We start from the raw sequence: 26,378 nt of genomic DNA on the forward strand, positions 1-26,378 counted from the left end.
GTATTGGATTAAACAGAGGATAAGACTTTCACTAGCATTTTAATCAAAGATAAAACAAAACAAACAACTAAAAATGTACACATGGTAGGCCTAATACAAGTTAGATACCTGGTTTAAGGCTTTCAATCTAGATCCTGGAAGGTTTTAACACTAAGTGAAGGGCTGATATATTGAAAACATCTTATATCCTTGTTCTTTTAGCTAGACTTACATCTGTAAGATTTCATTTAAGAGTATGTAAGCCTCCCCAACAACATACAATGGGACACCTGCATGCTTAGCTGAAAGCTTTGCATTCAATATAACATGTGGTTTAATATCAACAGCATATGCTTACAAAGTGCTCAACAATGTTCAAATGAGCAGAGCCACCCATGGTGCTATGAAAACCATCCAAACTCTTTTTCCTTAAGTACTGTACAATGCCAGTAAATATAGTACATTAACATTGCAGTCTTTGGCAAGAATGGTAAGTCTAGCAAACTTCTCATGATACACGCATATGGTAAGATTATGTTTCTCTTGACTAAGTACATTTTGACAACCATTCCCTTCTCCTAGGTATCAAACATTTATCAACCCATTTTAATGTAAGCTCTGTCTTCTGGGTGTAGAAGACTTTTTTCATCAAGCAAAATATTACAAAAGGTCAGGTGGGAAGTGAATGAGAAAGGAGAAACAAAAAACCAAAATCAGACTTTTTTGTACTCATTCTGTTTTGAGCTGTCAATGAATGTTAAAATGTGTCTTCATTTGGCTTTAACATTAATACAACATTTAATCTGTTTCAGGCTTCAATTTGCAATTGAAAGATGCTCTCCACAGTTCTGGATCCATTCTGTGCAGAGTTCCTTGAAAGTTCAGGCAGAAATAAGGAGTAAATTCATTATGCCACTGACCTGCTACTTTATGTGGGCCTAACATATTATGCACTTACCTTAGGTTGCAGCTGGATGACCACTATATTTGCTCTGTATAAAGAAGCTAGTGATTTTGTGGTCCCTTGTTACTATAGACATAAAGTTCAGGAATTACTTTTTCAGACCTGTCTTCATTGTGTATGAAACACTCAGGCTTCTTAACAGATAGAGAACAAGAACCCAGAAATTGTGAGATTTTCTGCCTTGATATCTGGAATATAAGGCTGTGTGGAGGGGTCCTTAATTGGAGGTTTCTGAAGCTGAGTAGAATTCTAGGAAATGTAGTTTAGGGCAGGGCTTTTGAATTCTCTGGCATAGGGATCCTTGCCTTACCAAACTACATTTCCTAGAATTATGTGCTCTTTCAGTCTCTTTCCCAGCTCACTCAGGGCCCTTCCACACAGTCATATAACCTAGAATATCAAGGCAGAAAATCCCACAATATCTGCTTTGAACCGAGTTATCTGAGTCTACACTGCCAAATATTCCAGTTCAAAGCAAAAACATGGAATTTTATTCAGCTGTGTGGAAGGAGCCTTAGTTTGTCCTGCCCTGTTGCTTTCCTCTCCTCATGGTGAGAGGTCATTAATTTAAATTAATCTAGTGCTAACTGGTTTTAGTAGGATTTACAGGGAAATAAAACCATGGAATCTGGAGTTTCAGAATCTGCAGCAACAGTCTAGGTTAGAACTGATCCCAGGTTTTCTGATTATCCCAGATTATCTGACAATGCAGACTCATATAATCCAGTTTAAAGCAGAAAACCTGGGATCCAGGGCCTGTTTGAAAGGGGCCCCTAGAGAGCAGCTCTGGTGCCTCAAGCAAACTCCAAACCTCATTATTCCATCAGATACAGACATGAATGTTAAAGTGGAATTGTGTTATTATAGTGCTTTTTAATGCTCTCAATATTTGGTCCTCCAGTTGTTTGGGACTTCAACTCCAGCTAGCTTGAGCCAACTGTCAAAATTCTGGGGGCTGAAGTCCAAAATATCTGGAGAACCAAAGGTTGGGAACCACTGTTATAATGCAAAGGGACCTTAGGGAAATTAATTTATATTGTTCCAGAGACACTTCACAAGCATATGAGGCAAGTCAAATGAAAACTGGAGAAAAAGCAAATAAGTGTGGTAAATATAATTTGCAGGTAGTTATGAGTTCCTTTGAATGAGATTGAAATTATTTTAGTGCTGAGGCGAAAAATCAATATAAAGCTCGTAACATCAGAAGTTTCTAAATAATTCTTTAAAACTCCTTGAGTCACTCAAAGCACCCCAATTTGTAATCACTGTTTCCTATGTGTGACACTGCTCTGTGTTTAATAAAATCTCGGACAATGAAGTTGCTGAATCCAAATTTGAACTTTGTCTTTACATCATCTAGGCTGTTGTTTAAATGTTCTTTATTACACATAAGGTTGCCAGAGCGCCTACAGAATTAATGGTAGTAGGGAGAAGTGAATTTCAGTAGATGGTGCTTGTCAGTAAGCAATATCTGTTGATAATCTCTATTCTACATGAACACTGAAGGTATCTTTAAAGATATAGGCAGGCATCTCTAGCTTTCAATTTGTCTACCCTAATTATGGAACATGCCGCTGAAAAGAGTGAGATATAGCTTAGAATTGTAGCACCCACACCAGCTATAATGCAGCTTGTAAACATTCTTAGTGAATTTGTTGTCCTAAAATAGATAATTAGAATGCAAAAATATTTAAATAATGTAAACATTGAAAACATTATGACGAGTAGTTTTCCCTTTATGTGATTTAAATTCAGCTGAGCCAAATAGATTGGAAAACAGTGATAATTAAATTCCTCCGTGATGTGGGCATCATATGCCAAATATGAGCCTAAAGCTAGATTTCCTAGTGGCATTATAATCCCCAGAATATACTGTGTTGGTTGTATCTGTAGCAATTTCTGCTATGCAAAAAGCTTCCAAACTAAATTTTGCCCTCTAATTTAATGTGAGAGTTTTGCTTCCAAATCACTTTTAAAGTCTTCCAGCTACACATTTGCTTGCTTTATGATCACTGCATTGCTTTTTGGTTCAATTAAACAAGAAAGAGGAAGGGAGAGAGGTAATTCAAACATAAAATAGAAAAGGACTTCTTCCGAGAAATCATAGAGCCAACTAAATAGTCTCTAGATTGCATTATGGATTTTGTGGGAGGAAAGGAACATTCTAGCTCAACCATGATGGGTTTAACACATGATGCTGAATGTATGCTAGGAAATTGTGATTGCATCTGATGCCTTCCTTTCCTTGACCTCTCTGTGACTTGTCCTAACATAGAATCATAGAATTGGAGAGTTGGAATACCCATCCAATCCAACTCCCCCCCCCCCCCACACACACACACCATCATATAGTAACACATAATCAATGCACTCCCGATATTCTTTGTTTAAAAACCTTCAAAGAAGGATAGAAGAGTGCATTTCAGCTAGGTAACAACCACTCTACCAGGTAAAGGACAATATCCTCTGGAACTCTCTCTTAATTAAAGGGACAGGCACTATCTCTAGTTCCCCATATGTCGGAGATAGAGCTAGAGATCTTAAGGAGAATTCAGGAATATTCCTGTCCTATCTCTTCCAGCATCAGTGGATTTCCACAGACTGTGAGTTTGCAACAAACTCAGTGGGCTAAATCCAGTCATTAACCCCACTAGAATAAAACTATATAATCAATTCTTTTAACATAGTTGCTGGTTTTTTTTTGTTTTTGTTTTTTGTTTGTTTGAAAATGGAAATCTACATAACCTTTTGGAGATTTTATGATCTTTGGAAAGTCACAACCTTTTGAAAAATGATGCCTTAACCGTTTGGGAAAATGGCACTCATCCAAGGCAATTAGGTTTCTCAGCTGTTAAATGGATGTACCTAGGGGCAAAGATATGCCAATGCACAAAACACTCACACATATATAGCAGAGTTTCAGAAGTGTTCTTTTAGGCGTTATTTTAGGTGCCTACTCTCCCTTAAAATATATTTTCCTTTATATCATGCTCTCAAGAGACAAATAAGTAGACTTCTTTGAAAGTAACATAGTTGGTTTACTCACAGACTTCGTGTATTCAGCATACAGGAACTCTGCATATCAATCCACTTTTGCTTTCTCATAGTTTAATGTACACAAAATTGTTTTATGCACAACATTATTTAAAATATTGTATAATTATTTTCAGCCTATGTGTATAAAGTGCATGTGACACATAAAAATAATTTTATGTTTAAAACTTTGTCCTGTTTCTAAGATATCTTATAATTATATGCAAATATCCCTAAATTTGGGGGAAGAAACCCAACATGTTATGACTGTCTTAAAAACACAGAAAAATATTAAAAGATCTATTTCTCCCCAAAAAATATGGATTTGCCAAACTTTTAAGTATACCAGAATGTATTGTGAGCCAACGCCCACCATTTTCATAAGTTTACACTCAGATTTGTAACTGAGAAATGCACACTCCCAAGAAAAATATTCACAAAAATGCATTAAAATCATAGCTCTGTTTGTCTAAATCAATATGCATTGCAAAAGGATCTTGTAGTACCTTCGAAACTCCGTTAGTTTGTCAGTTATAGAGGAAAGTCTACATAAACATACATTATATAATGGGAAAATGCTTGCCTAAAAGTATGAACAGTAGAAAAAGCAAACAAATATGTGTTAAATTTCATGGTGACATTTTTGGATATATTTCACCCACTTCCAAATGGGTATGAATGCAGGCTGAGACAATTGTAGTTAGGGAAATGGAAAATGGAACAAAAGCAAAATATATAGATTTGCCCATCTATTCAAACCATGACAGAGGACTGTTATGTCAAATGGAATGAGAAAAATCTGTAGTTTTCATGTGTTTATAGCTTCAAGTAAGTATACACTTTCTTTTCCAGAAGAAAGGCATTCTGGTTGGTATTACATATTAATTTTACAATATGCTCAAAACCATGTTAAAAATACATACACAACCTCTCATATCCTTATCCATGAACAACACACAGTCAAGTCATCTGTAGACCTAGTACTAATGCCAATTTAAAAATGTCATCCCATTTTTGGATGTTATCCAACACGACAGAGATTTTCTGCAGACGGGAACTTTATGAACTGTGCAGATGGAATATGGAAGCAGCTGTAATTCTCCTCTTCCAATAATACTCCTCTTCCAATAACATACCCTCAGTCTATAATGACAAACTTTGGTTTTGCTTGGATAGCTTCCATGATCTTTCCTCAAGGGTTCAACAAAGTAGAGTAAATTAAACTTGCTCACACATTTGCAGCAAATGTGCTTCCTTCCTTCAGTTTGTCATCTCCAGTGATGCTCCCCACTATTCCTAATTTCATACGCTGCTCACCTTGTTACCACTCATCTCGTTGGCCTATTTTCTCAGTGCTTTCAGACATTTTATGCATGGTTGCTTATGTCTTGTTCGCAGATAGTTTCTGGCTCTGCCAGAAATTTCGTCTCCATACCACACTCCATTTCCCATCTAAAGCATTCTAAATTCATTTCCACAACATTTTCTCTCAGCCGGGAACCAAAACCGGGGAGGGAGTGCTAGAGATGAAGCAATAGTGTAAGAAGCAAAAGGTGTTATTCAAAGGCACTGAAGTCCTATTTGAGAAAAAAAAAATCCTTATTGCAAGCAACCTTACTATTTTTCATGTTACATAAGGCTATATTACACCTGGAGTGTTTTATAGTGATATACAGACTTAAATCCATCATATACTGCCTTTAGCAAGGCATTGATGTTGGCTGGAGGATCCCACAGGGACAAGAACAGCAGCTGAAATGATTGGTTCAGTGAAGGTCTAGATGGATCCCATAAGGTGGCAAAAATCAAGGCAGTCTATATCCAGATGTTAGATAAGAAACTCATAGGGTAGCCATTCACCTTGAAATACCATATTTGCTCAAGTATAATACACCATCAATTGTAATGCACACCTCAATTTTGAAGGTGCACATTACAAAAAAAATGTTGTTCAGTGTAATGTGTAATGTTCGCTTGCCTGTTGGCTGTTCTGCTACCCACCTGGTGGATGGGCAGCAACTTCCCAACTAAGGCTTGATTCATGAGGCCTTCAAAACCAAAGAGGCAGTTTGGATGGCCTTGTAAATGAGGCAAGTTGGGAAATTGTGTCTCTCTGTCAGGTTAAGGATAGTGAATTTGCCTACAGTTTGGTTTGGTTTATGTATCCATGTCTAATGTGCCATCAAATCTAATGAACACATCACTTTTGACTATGTAGTTTAGCCAAAAGAAGTGAGCATTAGATTTGAGTAAATGTGGGATATGAAAATCCATGGTAGAAATGACTGAATGCACTGGAGGGTTGTGAACGCTGCTTTGCTCACTACTCCACTTCCTTGTAATGAATGTTGTGGATTCTCATCCTGACTGAGAGGAACCAAAAGATTGTGGACTACTTCCACAACTGTGACAAGAATGCTATTCCTCTTTATTGGATTTTAGTGCCTATTATTATTATTATTATTATTATTATTATTATTATTATTTTGATCAGAAATCTCTGACTCCCAAGTGTATTAACCCAGCTTTGACTGAATAGCTACCTTTTTGCAGAAAATTAGTACTGAACCTGCTCGAGACTTTTTTTTTTACTTTTCCTGCCAATCTGCTAGATTTGTTCCATTCATAGATCATCCAGGCCAGCTGCTTTGCCATTTTTACATTTATTGAGAGCCATGTCCAATTCAGTAAATGTAAAAGGTTTATGAAGGTTTTTGTTCTCAATATCTGGTTGTATGGCTATTGGTTTCTTTCCTACTTTGGTAGCAAGGTTGGGTTTCCCATTCTTCAAGAGTTGGTGTGCTATCTGATCTGCCTTTATGTTGGCATGGGTATTAGTTTGTGAGGGGTCATTTGTCAGCTGTCTTAGCAGCCTCCATGCCTTCTGGCTGCTCCTGCCCATGTCAACTTCTGTGATCAGCTTTATCCACTGTTCTTTCTTGGCTTCAGAGATGGACACACAATGCTCTGCGCTGTCTAAATGGGTCTTTGTTGTGGAGCCTGTAATAGTTTTCCAACAAGGCAGTTGTTTCAGGAGTAATTCCCTAAAGGTAGTTGGTTCTGCAGCCTCTTGGTATAGAGGCCCATGAGCAGGTTTTAACTATTTCGATGAAGTGCTCATATTCCTCAGGAACTGGCGTGACCGATCATGTCATCTAACATGTCTGACAATTTAGTCCAATCTGCCTTTCTGAAGTTGAATCTTCATTTAAACCGAACTTCCTGGAGCCTTATAGTTGGAAACAGTTGGCATACTATTAGTCGGTGTTGTGTGTTTGGAATTGGTGGTCCCACTGATTTAGTGCATTGCTGTACAATGCTGTCACTCACAAATAAGAGGTCTGGGTTATATCCTCGGTGCCATCTCCTGCTGTTGTAGGATAGTGGGAGCTTACTATCATGAATGAGTGATAGTTTGTGCAGTTCAGACCAGGAGAGGACAGCCTGGTGCTGGCTGCTGGAACTGATGAACAACTGCACTGCATCCTGTCAGATCCCCAAAAATCTGGAGGAAAGCAAGAGTCATAGCCATCTTGAAACCAGGCAAAGACCATAATGATCCAAAAAGCTATAGACCAATCTCCCTGTTGTGCCACCTCTACAAAGTTCTGGAGAGACATATTTTGCATAGAATTATGGAAAAAATAGACCCATGTCTGATTCCACAGCAAGCTGGCTTCAAGAAAGGCAAAAACTGCACATGAGTGATAGTTTGTGCAGTTCAGCAAGTGCTGAACCTGACTCAGCACATAGAAGATGGCTTTGAAAGGCAGAAGATCACAGGATCTGTCTTCATAGACCTGTCAGCAGCCTATGATATTGTAAACCACCACCTCCCCCTGAGAAAAATGTATAATATCACAAAGGACTACCACCTCACCCGCCTCATAGGAAACCTGCTACAAAACAGGAGCTTTTTGTTGAGTTCCAGGGCCAAAGAAGCAGATGGCGGAAACAGAAGAACGGCCTGCCTCAGGGGAGCGTGTTTGCTCCATCAATGTTCAACATTTACACAAATGACCAGCCACTGCCAGAAGGGACAGAGAGTTTCATCTATACTGATGATCGTGCCATCACTGCTCAAGCAAGGAGCTTTGAGATGGTTGAACAGAAGCTTTCCGAAGCTCTAGGTGCTCTTACTGCCTATTACAATTATGCTAATGGGAGCACTGAAATTTAGAGTAGTCAAAAGCTGAGCTTTTACATTCCCTGCTTGAAATGTCCTCCCTGTGCTTCAATCCCTTTTTCCATAGGCGAACAAAGTGTGAGCATTTGATTATATTTAGTCAAAGCAAATGTATACACACTTACAGAAAGTTTAACTGATAGAGCATAAGCAAAATCAAGTAGCATGCATTCTTACAAGGCATCAGAGTCACTACTACAGAGCTATTGCTCACAGAGATGTTCTGCATTTGAAAGTTTGCTTGTTTACTTTAGGTAGAATAACTTCCATCTTTCCTGTCTTTGGAAAATTAATGACAAATTAATGCAGTTTGATGTCTCTTTAGCTGCCATGGCTCAATGCTATGGGATTCTGGGTGTTGTAGCTTGTTGAGGCATCAGCACTCTTTGGCAGAGAGAGCTAAAGATCCTGTAAAAGTATAACTTTCATGATTCCTTAGCACTGAGCCCTGAAAGTTAAAGCAGTGTAAAACTGTGGACCCTCTGTTAGATATCTCCTTCATGGCACTCAAGAGAGATTTCCAGATGTCAAGAGAATCGTACTCTCATAAACAGCTCCCATTCTGGATTGTTAACCAGTTAATCTGCCTGTTTATAGCAATAAAATGAATACTATAAGGCTATAAATAACAAGTAGTTAATATTGATTTTACTTAGAAAAAATTGGTAGATTTCTACTGTATCTTCTCTAATAGAGAAGATGGAAGAAATAATCACAAATGTTGTCAGTCTCAATGAAAAAGCGTGTTTGGGCATATCAGTATATCTGGTCAAGACAACAAGCAACTGCCACAAGATTCTCATATGTGTGGAATCTTTGTGTGAAATGCATAAAAATACCAAGATTTTGTGCAAATAAATGTATTGCTTTCTATCCAAAATAATGGTCATTGTGCAAAAAAGTGTGCATTTTCATCAAAACAATCCTAAAACATGAAAGTTTATTGAAAATAATATGCAGAAATTTCAGTAATTTTTCTATATAACCACCACAAAGACCAAATTAGCCTTCTTACTCGATTAGCCATTGCAGCTAATCCTTCTTTTGAAGGAATTTGTGTCTCCTGGGAATCAGTGTCAAAAATGGTAATAGATTAGAAGTAGACCTTAATTTGAATTTTAACTAGTCCTTGGATGTCACTGTTGCATCCTGGGATGCCACAGTTATATTTAGAGAAAATACAAATAAGTCAGACATGGAGAGTCCCTTTAGTTCTGGATAATACTGATCAGTTCCAAGATCTTTTCATATTTGCAAGATGTGAATGTTGTATTAGTGTGACCAGGTTAGGCCTTGGCTGGAATCTTGACCCAACTCAAGCAGTAAAACAGAAAAGGACTTAACAAAAAAACCCAAATAATTCAGTATGCAGGAAGACAGGAAAAGGATGTGGGAAGAAAATCCTCCATCTTCTTTTCCTATTGCAAAATATAGGCCAGCAATGTCAGAGTTGTAACGTAAAATATATAACACTGTATGGTTGGCATCTGTTGGGAAAATGAAGTTATATACGCAGAGAAAAAGAAAAGCGAACTGATTGCCAGAAGAAAGAAGGCGTAAATGGATTCAAGATATAATGGAAATGAGTGCCTACTGCCCAGTAATGATTAAATGTATATCGACTGGATCAAATGCTATTCTGAAGAGCAGCACTGTCTCTTATTACAATTTAATGAATCCAGAATCAATGCCATTCTTAGATTCATGTGTTGTCTGCGTGGCAGTTTGGCAATGTCGCAGTTAATGTATAGAACACCCAAACCTCGGGCAAGTCAATTGTTTTTTAATCTCTTTCTCTCATATTTTCCCTATCTCTCTATTTTCTTACACATGTGTATTCTCTCCCCCCCCCCCCCCTCCATCCCCATCTCTCTCCCTCTCCCTATCACACACATACTACTAATAAACACTCTGATTCTTAACATTTGTGTTATGGTATATAATATGACAGGAGATATAATGTGTTTTATACCGTATTAGTTGTGAAAAATAGAGAATGGTGCTGGACGCAGGAGTAAAACAATTTGAGAAAATTCTCTTCACATATTATCCTATCTATTTAGGTTAAAAGAAACTACATTTTAAGTGTTCAGTCAGATCATTCCCTACTATATTTTTTGAAGATGAAAATCTAAATCCGAAAGCCTGTTGGATAATTTCAGATGTTTTGTGCCCTTTACTTTATGAGATTCCTTAATAAATGAGGGAGGGGAAGATATTGACTTCTAGGTGTTATTGGACTGCAACTGCCTGCATTCTTCACAATTAGCTAAAATGGATAGTATGCCTGGAATTACTATCCATAATATTTGAGAGGGACACACTTCACTCCCATCTGGTGTAGTGAGTGCAAAACCAAGATTTTCTGACAGTTTAAACAAGAAGCTCTGCATTCCCTTCTCTATTTCTATGCACACTCATCTGACCTTACGCCACTGACCTACTGCACATGCTTGGATGTATAGCTATACTATAATATCTGGTGCATCTACACAATATAGAATAGCTGGTGTATATATGCCTATGCAAGTCTGGATCTGGCACAAACATGTCATCTCCGGGGCCATTGTTAAGATGGCTGGGAAGAACATCAGCTCCATTGGGCTGTGTACATTCCACCTCCTTTGTGCTGCTGTTGCTACTATCATCCCTAACCAGTTATAGAGTTGTTTGTGAGTGCCTAGCCATCGCAGGCTCCTCTACTGACATCAGAATGAGGCACTCATAAAACGAGGAAGAAGGAGAGGGCAATATTTTCCTCCTTCCTTGTGGTGTGGGCATCAGAATGAGGCACTCATTAAAGCAGCATGAAGGAGTGGGCAATCTCCTCTCCTTCTTCCTATCTGATTCCAACAGAAATGCCCTTGTTGGCCATGAGCTCATATTGAGCTCCATGACTGGCTAGGAGTGGCAGCAGCAGCAACTTGGCCACGATCCAGCCCCTTTCTCTGTGCTGATGAACACAGGGAAAGAGGATTGGCACTGGTGTTCAGTTTAAACAGTGGATTGGTCCAAACTGGACCCAATTTAGCTGTCCAGACTGCCCCAAAGCCACTGGACACTCCTGAGTATCCAGCAAACTATGGTATCACCCAAATTTTTCCAAAACAAGGCAAATTCACATTTAAGCCAAAAACCCTTGGGGTTTTGCACTGAACAGCCTTATATGGCAGTATAGATTCATATAATGCAGTTCAATGGAGTTAAACTTTATTATGGAACTGCATTGTATGATAATGTAGATGAGACTTGGGATACTCACTGGAAGGAGCTGTGTGTTGTGAAGACACAGAGTCTTCCATTTGGGGTGTGTTGGGGGGGGGGGAGGTGTTGCCAGTATAGAAAGCCCTTAGTGAAATCACCTCAAGTCCAGTGTGTTGCTCATTGAGATCAGGCTGTATCAAAAGATATTGATATTCCATGTGTATGTGTGTATCATACATGTATGTATCAGAGAACAAGAAGTGAGCTGGAACTAAATTTGTTTTCATGGTGACAGGCAATATTTTCACATTCTTCTGATGAAACAGCATTTATCTGAGACTCATCTATACTTTCAAAGCATCCCTCCCATGTGTATGGGTAAAAAAAAAATTAATGTCTGTGAAATTTGTAGCATTTAGACTTTGTGATATTACAGCCCATCATTGGCAACTAAGAATCTGACATCCCATACCAGCAGTGGGTATTTGATCCTCCATCCTGTCTGATCAGGTTTACATCCTTGCTTTTGCCTGCTCCTTGCTTGTTCCTTTTATTTAAACTCAACAACCAGGGGACATTAAAATAATGAGCTCCATTAATTGCAATGTAATATTTCAAAAATGTTTGGAAAGGCAGAAAAATAAGTGCAAACACGATAACAGCTGCCCATTAATTGACTCAGACTTTCCTCATCTTGGATTAGCAGATATTATGTGGGACTACATTATCCCATCATTTTTAGTGATAGCCTATCCCATCTAAAAATGATGGGACTTGTATTTCCAGCAATATTTGCATACTCTGTATAGAGGAAGATAGAATTAATCTACTGGCACATTTATTTTATGGACATATCTTGAAGTGTGAACTAGAAAGATCTATGCAAGTGCCTGAGAGATAACCCAATGATAGATTGATTCCAAGTTCATTAAGCTGGAAGAAGAGATAGTGCTGTTCTTCAAGATGTCATACTATCCAGCAAATATACACAGCTAATCATTACAGCACACTGATTTCCATTATACCATGTGCCAAAGCCACTTATAGGTCCTTTCTTTTGTCAGATTTGTTTAGCTCTCTTTTCCCATGGATATATAGTCACCTACTATCTTTTTATTGTACAAGAATCCATCCATAAAAAAGGTTTTGTGCTTTACTCTTCACATTTTTTTAAATGATCTACATGCTGTAAGGTCAAATAATTTCAAGTCTGTTTACCAGATGAATTTGTTACTTTTCATTGGTCTCCTAGAAAGCCTATTTTTGGCTAGATTCTGGATCCAGTGTTCATTTCCTATATTTCTAATGATTTAAGCTGTAAGTACCACTTTTTATGTGGTCGCAATGGCACAATCTACACAATAAATGGAGTATCAGCATGCCTAAGGAACCCAGAGATTTGCACAATTACACAAAATTTGGGAGGATATTTACACTATTAGAAACAACAATACTAAATTGGAATGGAGTGCTTCAAATCAACATAATCATGGTCCACACAACCAGATACTAAGCCAGTTCAGTGGTTAGTGTGTGTCTATACTTTATGTATCCAAGCTGGCCCAGTAGCTGGATGACACTCACACAACCCAGCCCAGTATTTTTTTTTTCATTATGGTTACATTGATTATAACTGTATGGTATGGAGTGAAAATTTTGGTGTCATGCCAACCCTGTGGTTTATCATCACAAATGGCAGCCCTATACTTCAGAGATCAAATACAAAAATCAAATATATTCAGGAGATCCCCTTTTTTGTTACTGCTTCTGTGTTGTCAGAAAATTTGTCAACTACACTGAACATTAGTTTGTATGCGGCAGGACTGTAATCACTAGTGATCTAGCATTGGGCCTAACAACTACTGCAATTCCAAAGTTTGGATCAGTGTAAGAAATCAAAATGAAATAAAACATGAAAATCTATTTTTTTATCATTTTTATCATTTCTTTTTTTTCATACAAGGGATTTTTCAAAGTGATAAGGTATATTGTATTGCATTGCACTGTTTGGCAAATCATTATTCTTATATACAGAGAGTATTTTGTGAAAGTGATGGGGCAACTGTGTAGCCCCCCAGATTTTTTGAACTGCAGCATCCCATAGTCCCCATCACCACTACTGGTGACGATGGCTAGAAGTCTTGGCCATTACAATCCAACTCTATCTGGAGGATCCTACAATCCACATGTGTAAGAATCCAACGTAATATTGAACTGCCAAGTGTGGAGTGTGCCCTCATCCAGAGATTTGATTTGGATCCCAATTTAGTCATTAATGGAAAACATCATGATTTGTAATAATTTGGAAATCCATACCTCCATGTCCTTTGTGAATTATCAACTCAAATCAAGACCTTTTTTTTTTTTTTTTTACTTTTTGGCAAAACTAGTAATGTCTTCTGAGGTTTGAAGGCTGCCAATTTCCAAAAGTTGTAAAGGCTTTAAACTCCACTTTGGCATAAATTTTTCTACATATTTTAATTCTCTTGCCTAATTATGCATGGCACTGAAAAATGCAGGAGAAGCAAGTCACTAAGTATTTTTAAATAGCAATGAAGTAGAAATTGGCTATTAATAATTTCAAGAGTAGAAGAATAAAATAATAAAGTGAAGGAGAATATCTGATTTCTTTTTTGGGAGCAGCTTTCTATAGAAATATGGATATTTCTTTGTTATTGGTGATCAAAAGTTTGTGGTTAATGCTGTTTTTCAAAAAGAAGGAAGAAAATTTGATTAAGTATCAGGCTCAGAATACATTGCTCAACGTATATACTAATGGATTTAAAAGATGTTAAGACTAATATATTTTAGGGGTGGGGGTGGAGAGGACTGGATCAAACAACACACAATTCTCCCATCCAGTTTGATGCCCTATTCTCACCTCTAGTTCACTATTTAAGAGAAGCCCAACAGAAACCAGTGGTGGTCACACCTTCAATTTCACATTTAAGATTTTCCTCCCCTAAACACTCAACCCTTTTTTGTTAGGTCATTAGAAGATGGACAAGCTCTTTTGATCAGCTTGATCCCAAATGGTAAAAAGATCCTGCTGTTGCTTTGACTTTTTCATTTTGAGCCAAGTTAGCATTTCGTGTTAATGAGAGCTTTAACAGTGGGGATTCCATGAGGGTTTAAGAGTCAGCTTTTATGTGGCATAACTTGTGAACTGTTTGCTTATATCATGAGTTTTGGCCTCCGTCTGTAGATATGGATTGTTTACTTTACCACTGGTACATGTTTCTGGCTTTTGGTATGTTTTTAAATATAGTATGTTTCTTGTATTCATGGAACCAATATTCATTATCCACTCTTTCACTTATTCATCTAGAGATTCCTGTATAAATTGCACTCTCTTCTCAGTATCCATTGAAAATAAATGGAGTTCACTACTATTCAAATTTTTACATATCCACAAAAGCCTGTGATTGTATCTCCACAATCACAATATTATTGTATTAATAATAAAGAAGAATGGCAGTGCAATGGTAGAAGAAATACACCTAAAGTAGATTACATGTAAAGCCACAGATAAATGTGGTAAGGGGAGAAGCTTTTTTCAGTAGCCTTAAAATTCTATTTCTAGAGAGGTTAGACTGGGGTTCTTTTTGACCCCTTCTACACTGCCATATAATCCTGATTATCAAAGCAGATAATCCACATTATCGGCTTTGAATTGGATTATATGAGTCTACACTGCCATATAATCCAGTTCAAAGTAGATAATCTGGATTTTATGGCAGTGTAGAAGGAGCATTTCCTGTCCTTCTGAAGGTAGGTGAAGACTTTTGTTTTGTTTCGCCAGACATTGTGGATTATTGTTCTTGGGGAAAGGGTTCTTCACAATATGCTGTATTGTTTGCAATTTTTGTTTCCCATTTTAAGGGTGATGCTTTTAACTCTATTTCTAGTTTAACTAAGGTGTCTTCTACACTGCCAGATAATCCAGTGTTGTGGCTCAGCAAATGGCAGGGGATTTTTCTGATGTTTCAGAGGATGAGGGAATTGATGGGTTTCAAAGTGTAGAGTCTGCTAGAGATCAGAGAATTGCATGCCAGGGAGGCCTTTGTTTTGGATTCCTGTGCTCATTCCCAGGCAAGAAGGTAAGGATTTCAGTTCCCTTGTGAAATGGTCTTTGGCCAATGGTAAGCTTTTTCATGAAGCCAGATTAGGTTTGCAGATGGAGGAAGTGAAAGATAGACTAATTAGACATTCTGAGAGAATCCATGAGAAATTATTAAAGCTCAGGTGCGTTCACCATGATCTCATGGGTTCTTGTTCGGGCTTGATCTTAAATTACATGGTGTTTACCTGGAGACAACGTTGCCATGAGGATGGCTTTCCTGTCCCAGCACTCAAATTCATGAGTCAAGTTTCCTGTTCTTGCCTATATTTCTAGAAGGGTTTGACTTAGAAAAAGTTCCCGCTTTCATGTTTTATGGATCTATGCTCGATATTTTGGCTCTATTGATTTCATGTATTTTGCCATTAATGGATTGTGGCTATTTTGTATTTCTTACTCTCCTGCACTTTTGGCAAATGCTCCTTTTCCCCTTTGTACATGCTTTCCTTAAACTTTTGTAGATGGCACTACTGGACTTTGGTGTGATGCAGGGTGAAAAGGTGTTTCAAGGCTAGAGTGCAACATCCAGGTTTCAAAGCAGAAAAATCCACATTATCTGATATGAACTGAATTGCCTTAGTCTACACTACCATATAATCTCATTCTAAGCAGATTATGTGGATTTTATACTTCTGTATAGAAGGGGCCTATGTTTTAAAACTTTATATGATAATAGTTTTAGCTTCATCTGTTTTTACTTTTGGAAGATACCTTGGGTCGTGTACCGGAAAACTGGGATGATGATGGTGATTTAAAGTCACCCATAGTCAAATATTTAGAACTAGCTAATTAGCATGAAAAAGTGAACTAAATATCTTATATACTAATGTATAAATCAACCTCATGTATAATTCAAGGACAAATTTGGGGCCAAAATTACAGATTTTGATATGACCTGTAATAAGCTGAAAGACCTTTCTGTGGAGGGAGTAAATTACCAATGTCACCTCAGGGAGAAAGCCAGACCACGGCCATTTCCCTGCCCAGGCAGCCAAAAATGTCAGAATCACTGATGCAACAGAACAAGTGTTTCTTTTAAATTCTCCTGGAATAAATGAAGCTGTTGCCTTTTGCTGCTCTACTCAGAGAAGGAGGTGGTTCCTTTTTTATGTATAAGAATTAATGTACAGTACATCACCTGTCCAGTGGATATGTCAATCTGTAGTCTCGATTTTTTGGCTAGCTGGGTTGCTGTGAGTTTTCCGAGCTGTATGGTCATATTCCAGAAGCTAGTTTTTGGCTAGCTTTTATTAAAATTTCTAGACATATATATGTATATACAGTAGATTAAGCTTGTCTAAAATCCCCCATATCACACTGAAAATCAGTATCCTTTTCCCAGTTAGCATATATAATAATTACAAGATATAAGAAGCCACCAGACTGAAGACACCAGGAAATAAAAAGTTAATGCCACCCTTCTTTCTTTCACTCCCATCCTCACTTGAAGTCTGGCAGCTGGTGTACTCACTCATGCCATCTATAGTTCTTTCTAGACTAGAAAGTGTTAATTACCTGACCCACTTTTGGATGATTTCATTTCTCTAAAATGACCTGTCTTTATCAGTAGTGACCAGGAAATTCAGACCCTCGGGATAAAGTTGTATTTGATCTTCAGTTATTGAACACTGAGTGGAATGTAGGTTTTTATAAAAATCAAAGGCAGCTCTTTCAATTTTCTCAGACCCATTGTAGTTGGACCTTTTGATTTAATCTTACATTTTTTCCCCTGAGCTCCCATTTTAAAGACATAAGACAGTGTTTTGTCTTCTTTGTTTCTTGTTCCATAGAAAAACTAGCCATCTTTCCAAGGTTGTATCAAACTAATTTTTTATATTTTTATTAAAGTTCTAAAATAATAGGCTACACCCCATTATCTGTGGAGAGCTTTTATTTTCATTATGTCTCAATGCAGTTGTGTTATCCTTTCCATCTGTCTTTTCTTCAAGTACCATTAGGCATTCCTATTTGTCAACCTCTTAGAATAGTTTTAGTGATTTCACAGGAGAAAAAAAATCACTCTGTTTCATCCTTTCTGAACAATGCATTTCATCCCTTTGGCATTCAGTGAAAAACCAATGCACTGAAATAGCTAACAGGTTAAGTCATTCATCAAGGTATTCATGATTCAAATCATACCTCTTCCACTGAACTCAGCAGGTACTTTCTAGGCAAGTTAGTCCCTGTTGATTATGACGATACTTTTCCTCCTTATAATAATAAGCTGTCTGTAAACTCAACAGGTAGTGTTAGCAAACTAGCCTTCCATAAACACACTCTCAATCTAATAAGAATAGAAAAGAGTCTGTGTATATATTTCTGCAATATAACTAAGGACCCTTCTACGCTCACCTAAAACCTTGGAGGAAGAGGGTTAAAATAATCTTCTGTCTTCTGGGTTTGAGTCCCCACCCCCTCCCACAGCCCTGGGTTTTTACTTGGTGGGTGGCATCCAGCCACACACACCCCCAGCCCTCCATTCCTCCCTCAAAATTGACTCAAGTGGGCCTGCTGGCAGCACAGGCCCCACCAGAGACACTCCTCCTGCTGTATCATTTTCAAGCATCGCGAGAACTATGCAGAGGGGCCTGTATTGCCTTTAGGCCCCTCCATTAAGTTTGAGGGAGGAATGGGGGACGGGGGGGGCAGAAAGTGGGTGCCCTCTTGTTCCTTCAAGCTCCAGGAGCCTGAAGAACCAGGATGGCAATAGGGATTGACCTCTGGGATCATGAAACACAGTCCCAGATGTCAGTTCCCAAAGGTCAGCACCTCAACAGACCCAGATCTTTACTTTGAACACATTAGGTAAACCTGTTACCTATTACAGGTTTGGAGCCTGTGTAGAAGGGTCCTTAGACTGTAACACCTAGGGCCTTTTTACACTGACTCTTAATGCAGACTTGCTTCATGATTCAGGTATTCTTCTGAGGCCTCATCTACACTGAATCCAGACTATCTGCTTTGTACTGGATTATATGGCAATGTAGACTCATATAATCCAGTTCAAAGCAGATAATTTGCATTCAGAAACTGGATTAAATGGCAATGTAGATGCAGTCTGATTCAATAGAAGCCTGAATTAGTTTAAGCAGCTTTTCCCCAGGTCAATCTGGATCAGCCTACATGGTATCTAGCCATTGCAAGGCTGATCAAAATGCACACAAATCTAAATGGTCAGTGTAGATGTGTCCCTAGATATCCGAACTATGGCATGCATGATAGCAGGACCTAAAGATATGTATGCTAGCGATTAAGGTGCTTTTCAAAAGTCAATTCCTTGAAGTTGGTATTCAGTGGACTATAGAGCATCAACCTTACAAATCCTTCACTCCTGATTATTTCAATACTGGGGGGGGGGGGGGCACACATATAACTTATGCTTCATTAGATGTCTATTGAACTTTGTCTTTTATTGGGTCTAGGTTTTTGTATACATTTGTGTACACAGGAAGAATGAGAACACCAGTTCTCCAGTATAGGCTTCTTCTTTTACTTGGCAGGATGGCAATGTGTGTTTGGTAAAGATAGCAAGATTGAAAATGGAATGTTCCCTTCTAAAGTGTTTCACTATGTGATCCATCCTAACCCCAATGAATCCAGTGGCTCTTTCTCTTGAGTTAAATTCTGCAGGACTTCACTTTAGAATAAAGGAACTATGCCAAAAATGGAATGTCTTCTACACATGGGCTCCAGTTTCATTAAAACAGAAGAAGCTATTAAGACCTGTTGTTTCTGGAGAGGGTGGCTGGATCATTCCAACTATTAATCCTGTTGCTAAGTATTGAATCCTGCAAGACCAAAATCCTTATGTTCTTCCTGGTGGTGACTTCTTGTTTTACTGTAAAGAACAGATTCTTGTGATAATGTCTAAGAATGGAGTCTTCTTTGGCCATGTTGATTGGATCAAGAAAAAATTAATTCTTATACTTTTTCAATTTATTTCTTTCTCTTTCTTTCTCTTTCTTTTTCTCTTTATAAGAAATTTCCATGAGTTATTACTGAATTGTATAATTGAAGTGCATTTTTCTTACTATAAGAAGCTTAACTTATTGTATGCTTATTTAAAGCTTGGGCCTTAAATTACCCTTAAGTATCTAAATATGTTAGTTTGTAAAATGTAATTTTTTTCTATTGAAATATTATAAGCCACCGAAAGAATAGTTTTACCATATAAATACAATGTACAAACAGCTACAGGGTGGGGCATAAAGATCTACATTTTGAAGGGGTATAAAAATGAATGAAGACATCTAGAAAATAAATGTAAGTATTTCTGAAAAGTACATAAATCTGTAGGACTGTGCAATCAATGTAAAAATATTTCAAAACTCATTACAAAATTAGGGGGCACAAATGTTTCATTTCTGAAATGTTTCTAAGATATCATTAGTGACATTTTTGTTACTATAGCAAGAGTAATGAAATGTCGTTACTTTTTCGCAAGAGGGGAAAATTGAGGGGCTCTTTTCTCTCTAAGTTTTAAAGTTATTGGGATGAAACTTACTGCAATGGTAGAACACATATACCACTGCTATCCTATCAAATTTCCAATCATTTAACTTACCACTGTTACCCTATCAAGTTTCCGAACATGTAACTTATCCACAGAGGTTTGGGGAATTTTCTATTTTTTTATAAACAACTTAAAACTACAAGAGCTATCTCCTGGAATCTTCTATACAATGACACAAGATAACAGGAGATCATTCCTCCCAACTTTCAGAATTATGCATACATTCATTGAGTTTAAGGAATTTGTTAAAGTTTTGACAAAAAAAAACCAATTCAAAAAAGCCACAAAGCTATTTCATTAAATGTTTCTCAAATTAATCAATAGAACTTCTATTTAGAGATTTCTTCCCAGCCCAGCACAGAGATTTATTTACTCAAAGTATTAGTTAGTCCTCCTCTTTGCAGATTCAACAATTTATTGGAACTCTAGCTGGTTGATACTGAGGGACATTTTTTTCCTGTACCCTGATTGGGACTTTCTGATGCAGAGCAGAATTATGAGAAATGGAGTTTAGGGCAGGGCCTTTTGAATTCTCTGGCATAGAGCTCATTGCTTTCCCAAATTATATTTCCCAAATTCTGTGCTTTCTCAGTCTCTTTCCCAGTGAACTCTGCGTTCTCACTGCTGCTTCCCTCTCCTAAGAGTGAGAGGCCATTAATTTAAAGAGAAATTGTAGTCTTTTTGGCTTGGCTTGGCATTGCTTATACTGAAAATGAAGAAGAATTAGGGAAGTGTCCAAGGTTCACAAAATTAAAATGAAAAACACTTGGTTAAGTTTTGTTTCTTGGCATAGGCCAGTGGGAATGGTGGAGAAGTTTTTGGCATGGACCATGCCCACATGTTGGATATTGTGTCGTAAGTTTGAATTTAACAAATGTGAACTGACTTAATGAGGACTAACACAGCCTTATAAACAGTTTCATTTTAATTGGTTTTAAAAATCATATCAGTCAAATTATTTTGTACTACACTTGATCACTACACTTGATCTTAGCCAAAATAATGATGATGTAATGATGCAGTTCTAAATCAGCATGCATACACACACACACACACACACAAATTAAAACATTCAGAGGGATGTGTCAAATTGCTCCACGCACTACTTTTTTATTTGTATTTGTTTTTTAAAAAATTCAGAAAATGAAATGGCAGTCTAGCATCCTAAAAGCCCTCAAAAACAGCATTGAGATCCATATGCAGTCCTAGTTTTCTACCTCCCCTCTCTCCCCAGTCTTCATAGCACAGGAACTATGTGAGAAAAAATAGTTAAGAGAATAAGTAATGGAGTGCACAAAGCACTGTGGACTGCAGGTTGTACCCCTCTGTATTACATAATCAAGCAAACCAGCCCATTTGTTTCCAGAGAATAAGCAACCTTGAAAGGAGTGCTTCTGCCTGGAACATTAATAAGGGTGTGTTTATGAGCTTGTCAACTCTTTTATGACTCACTACATATGTGTATAATGAGCATTTTATTTGCATTATATGCAAATCTGGTTGCTAGGCTTTAGAAAATGTGTAATACATTGAGACACAGAGAATAAGATGATCAATGCTCAATATGGAAAGGAGAACAGCTAGAAAGAAAAGGTGATCAGCAAAAGATAAAATTATTGTAGTACAAAAGTGAGGAAACAGGTAAGAGTTTCAGTGTAAAGTTATTACCTGATTAATGAAGACATGTAGTGGAGAACATATCAATAGTGGGCAAAAAGCAGAACCAGGTGTTGTTGCTATCATGCCTTTTTCTAAAGGGCCTAACAAGATGTTAGACCACATTCTAATATGAATACATGACCTGATATGTTTTATATACACACGTGAAGCACATCTCTCTCCCACCATCCTGTTTCTTTTCTTTTCTTTTCTTTTCTACAGCAAGATTGATGGGGAAGTCCTCATTCTTTCTACTTAGTGACCACTTTGGTGGAAAAAAGAAAGACAACTTGAAGGGGTACTGTGGAGAAAATAGATTATCTGTAGCCTTAGGAGGAAAGGTGGCACAGTCCTGAAACATATCTCAAAAGTGATCTGTAGCCCTATTACATTATTTTGTTCCAAATACCTCTACAGTTGGCCCATTAAATCCCCTAATTTTATATCTATGTATTCAACTATCCATGACTTGAATTTTTTTAAAAATATTCAAAAATTAACTTTGATTTTGCCATTATATATAACGTAAACGTTGTCTTCTGACATTAAGTCCAGTCATGTCTGACTCTAGGGTGTGGTGCTCATCTCCATTTCTAAGCTGAAGAGCTGGCATTGTCTGTAGACACTTCCAAGGTCATGTGGCTGGCATGACTGCATGGAGCGCCGTTACCTTCCCGCCGGAGCGGTACCTATTGATCTATTCACATTTGCATGTTTTCGAACTGCTAGGTTGGCAGAAGCTAGGGCTGACAGCAGAAGCTCACGCTGCTCTCCGGAATCTAACCTGCAACCTTTTGGTCAACAAACTCACCAGCTCAGTGCTTTAACCCACTGCACCACCGGGAGCTCTACCATTATATATAAGGGATACAATTTTACTATATCATTGTTTATAATTAAAATTGATCATCCACCCTGGAACCAAATGTCAAGAAATATCAAGAACCCAGTGCATCTATCTCTTACAAATATGGCTTTAATAATATTTATCATAATAGCATTTTGTAGATAGCTAGGTATTTGGGGGAAAGGTGGTTTTCATGGGGCCAAGTCCAATCAACAGAGTTAAAAACATGGTACATTAAAATACATAACATCAATTAAAATAACATAAAACAACCATTATAACAAATTGTTACAACAAAATAACACAAGCATAAAAACCAACAACAATAGCGTAATTCAAGTCTCAATATGGATGGTGGGCTGGTGCATACAATTCAGAGGATAGCGCTAATAAGTAAAGTGCATAAATAGTATAGCAACAATTAGGATAAGGGCAATATAGGAAAGATCATTCTAACTTTGAATATAACAGTAGTAAAATGTGTGACCAAATTTTTCAAGTCCTAGCTAGGGCCAATTTTCAAGGGAATTGTTTAGTCAAACGCACAGCAGAACTTCCAGTTTTGCTCCATGCACTACAGTTTCAGCCAATCCCAATTTCATATACATATAAAATCTATTTCCTCTTCAAGTTACTTCCCCCTGCCTTTCTATTAATGACTTCCACCCACAAAAAAAAAAAAAACAGAAGTACCATCCTTTTGTAGTTCAAAATAATTTCCTTTCCTCAGCACCTAAAAATGAAATTTTGACTAAAATGATACAATTATCTTAGGAGCAACTAAATCTACACATTTGCCCTCTCACTGGCCAGCTTGCAGTGAGTGAAGTTAGCAGAAATGCTATTTTCAATCAGTAAAATTTTATTTTCAGTGCAAAAGCACACCTTCTAAAAACCATTTCTACTGAGACTGTGACAATAATTATGCTGTGGAACAAACCAAGATAACAGCATTAACAATGGCAATCTCTGGAATGCTGTTCACATGGCAATCTGTAGAGAGGGCCCTAAGAACACTTTTGAGCATTTAGTTTTACTCTTTGCATCAAAATCTATCCATTTATAGGCTGTATTTCTTTTTTCCCCTTCTTCCAGTCAATGTCAAGCCCTTACTTCTTGGGTTGAGAAAGAGAGTGACCCTTGTCCATGTGCCTAGATCTTGAAAAAGCAGTAGGCATAATATCTACAAGAACCTCAAAACCATGAGATACTTCAGAGCAGTGCATAAAATAAATGACTTTTATGTGATTGGGGAATGGATGCATACTGAGCCCTACTAGATCAAAGAAAAAGTCCAGCAAATTTAGTTTTTCATATGCCTTTAAGTAACCCGCATACAGAGAAATGTAGTGCAATGTGAAATTGCAACCTGAAAGATTCATGTTCTGCAACCCACTCAGTTATTACTTTCACTTGAAGACCTTGGGCCACTCACCCTTTCCTAGCTTACTCTCCAGATGGAACTGTTCTGGATGCAAAGTGGAGATTATGGGAACCAAAATTATTATTATTTGGACTCATAATCTCCACTTTGTATCCAGAACAGTTCCATCCGGAGGTTCAAGCTGAGAAATTATTATCGTTATTTGATTTTTTAATTTTTTTTTATTTCTTACTCACCTCTTCTCATGTCTCGTGGCAGGGCACAACCCGGTTAAAACACATCATCATAAAAAACATTAAATGAAATTGATGTCTTAAATCATATTTATGTAAATAAATAATAAAATACATGGAACAATTTAAAATTCATAATTAAAAATTGGCTTGGTAATCCTGCCAGAAGAGATAGGTCTTCAGATGTCTCTTAAATTCTGACAGCTGATTTAGCTGTTGAATCTCTTCTGGAAAGTCATTTCACAGTCTGGGGCTGCCAAAGAAAAGGTCCTCTGGGTAAAGGTTGCCAGTCAGGTTCTGGTTGGTTGGAGTAATAATCCCCCAAAGAAACTAAGGACCTCGTTACATGATGAATTCTTAGAATACGAGGGCGCTGCCACTCTAGTTGAGTGATGGAGCCTCACGCTGCCCACCACATGATATAGCATCACTTCCGATGGGTCTTTGTTGCTTAACTGGATGGTAGTGTCCTAGGACACTGTGCCACTAACATGGGTACCTCTCCATGTTCCATTTGGAACAATGGGGCTACAGTGGGAAGAAGCCACATGGCGATGCTTCTCCATGGGTATTCGGGGAGCATTATTGCTAGCACAGACAATTGTGAATTGGCACAGGGGACCTCATCAATGTGATGAGATCCTTTGTGTCCAGGACATATTGTGTGGGAGACAGCGATCCTGACTCGAATCATGTAAGGCTTTAAAGGTCAAAACCAATCCTTTATACTTTGCCTGGAAACTGACTGGTAGTCATTGAAGTGATTTTAATATGGGTATAATATGCTCCTGTAACTTAGCCATAGATGATCCTGTAACTTAGCCATATAAAACTTGAGCAGAAAATTTTATACAGATCCCTGCCAACTTTTTTTCTCCCTCAAACATCCTTCTCATATTTATCTTAAAGCTGTATTGTGGGAAACAACAAGAGGAAGAGGAAGGGTAGGAAAGGGAAATAGAGGTGTTCAGCTAAATTGTTTTAACTTGTTAGAATCATGGAATCACGGAGCTGGAAAAGGCCACAATGACCATCCACTTTAACCCTCTGGCATGCAGGAACATACAATCTAAGCACTCCTAACAGATGGCCATCCGGTCTCTGCTTAGGAACCTCCAGAGAAGAAAATTCCACCACACTCTGAGGCAGCATATTCCAATGCCTATTGCCATCAGGAATTTTGTCATAATCTTTTATCTGCAATTTGAATCCATTACTCCATTGTGTCCTAGGACTTCATCCCAAGGAATAAGTAAAGCGTTTAGGATCATTGTTTCCCCCTTAAGTTCAGAAAGCCCCGTTTTGCAATTAAATGGATGATTTTTCTATCCCATCACATGGTTTCCCTCTTTCTTTTCTAATTATCTGTCAATTTCCACTCAACTTAGGAAGCGTAGGGGGGGGGGGGGGGTGGGAAGAGTTTGGAAATGGCAAAATACCTGGTAATGAGCTTGCATCATGTGATGGGCTCTGTAGGTAACCGTTACTTAAATGCATAGAAATGATGATTTTGTAGCATGTAATGAAGTCCCTAGATTTCAGAGCAGCAGAAAACAAGCTTGTCCCCTGCTCAATGTGACATCCTTTCAAATATTTTAACATGTCTTTTAATATGACCTCTTTAAGCCTTCTTTTCTTCAAGCTAATAAATACATCTAACTCCCTAAACCATTCCTCATATGGGTTGGTTTCCAGACCTTTGATCATTCTGTGGAATTCCCTCCCCAGGGGCATCAGACAGGTCACCTCCCTCCTGTCTTTTAGAAGGAAAATCAAGACTTGGCTATGGGACCAAGCCTTCGACCATTGAACAACAGCAATGTGAGAAGAAGATTTAAGCAACTAACGATAATGAATTGACCTGGACTTGGATTTGGATTTTAATTGATGTGTTTTAATAGATAGTTTTAGTTGACTGTTCTTAATGAACTGTTTTTAACTAACTGTTTTAATTAATTGTTTGATGTTTTTAATTGTATTGTTGAATGTTTATAATTGTGACAGCACCAGATGGTGCTTGCTGTGAGGCTGCCCTGAGTCCCCCTTCAGTGGTGAGAAGGGCAGGTTACAAATGCAGGAAATAAATAAATAAATAGGTCTCCATTTGCTAGACATCCAGTAACACTGCACATCCAGTACTTCCTAGCAGGTGATGGCCAAGACCCTGCATAGTTATAAGAGATAATTATAATGATGGTACTCCATTGTTGTATACATCCAATGTATCACTATATTCTGTGGGATGCTGCCAGGATG

The sequence above is a fragment of the Anolis sagrei genome, chromosome 1 (assembly GCF_037176765.1).
Source record: "Anolis sagrei isolate rAnoSag1 chromosome 1, rAnoSag1.mat, whole genome shotgun sequence".
NCBI lineage: Eukaryota > Metazoa > Chordata > Lepidosauria > Squamata > Dactyloidae > Anolis > Anolis sagrei.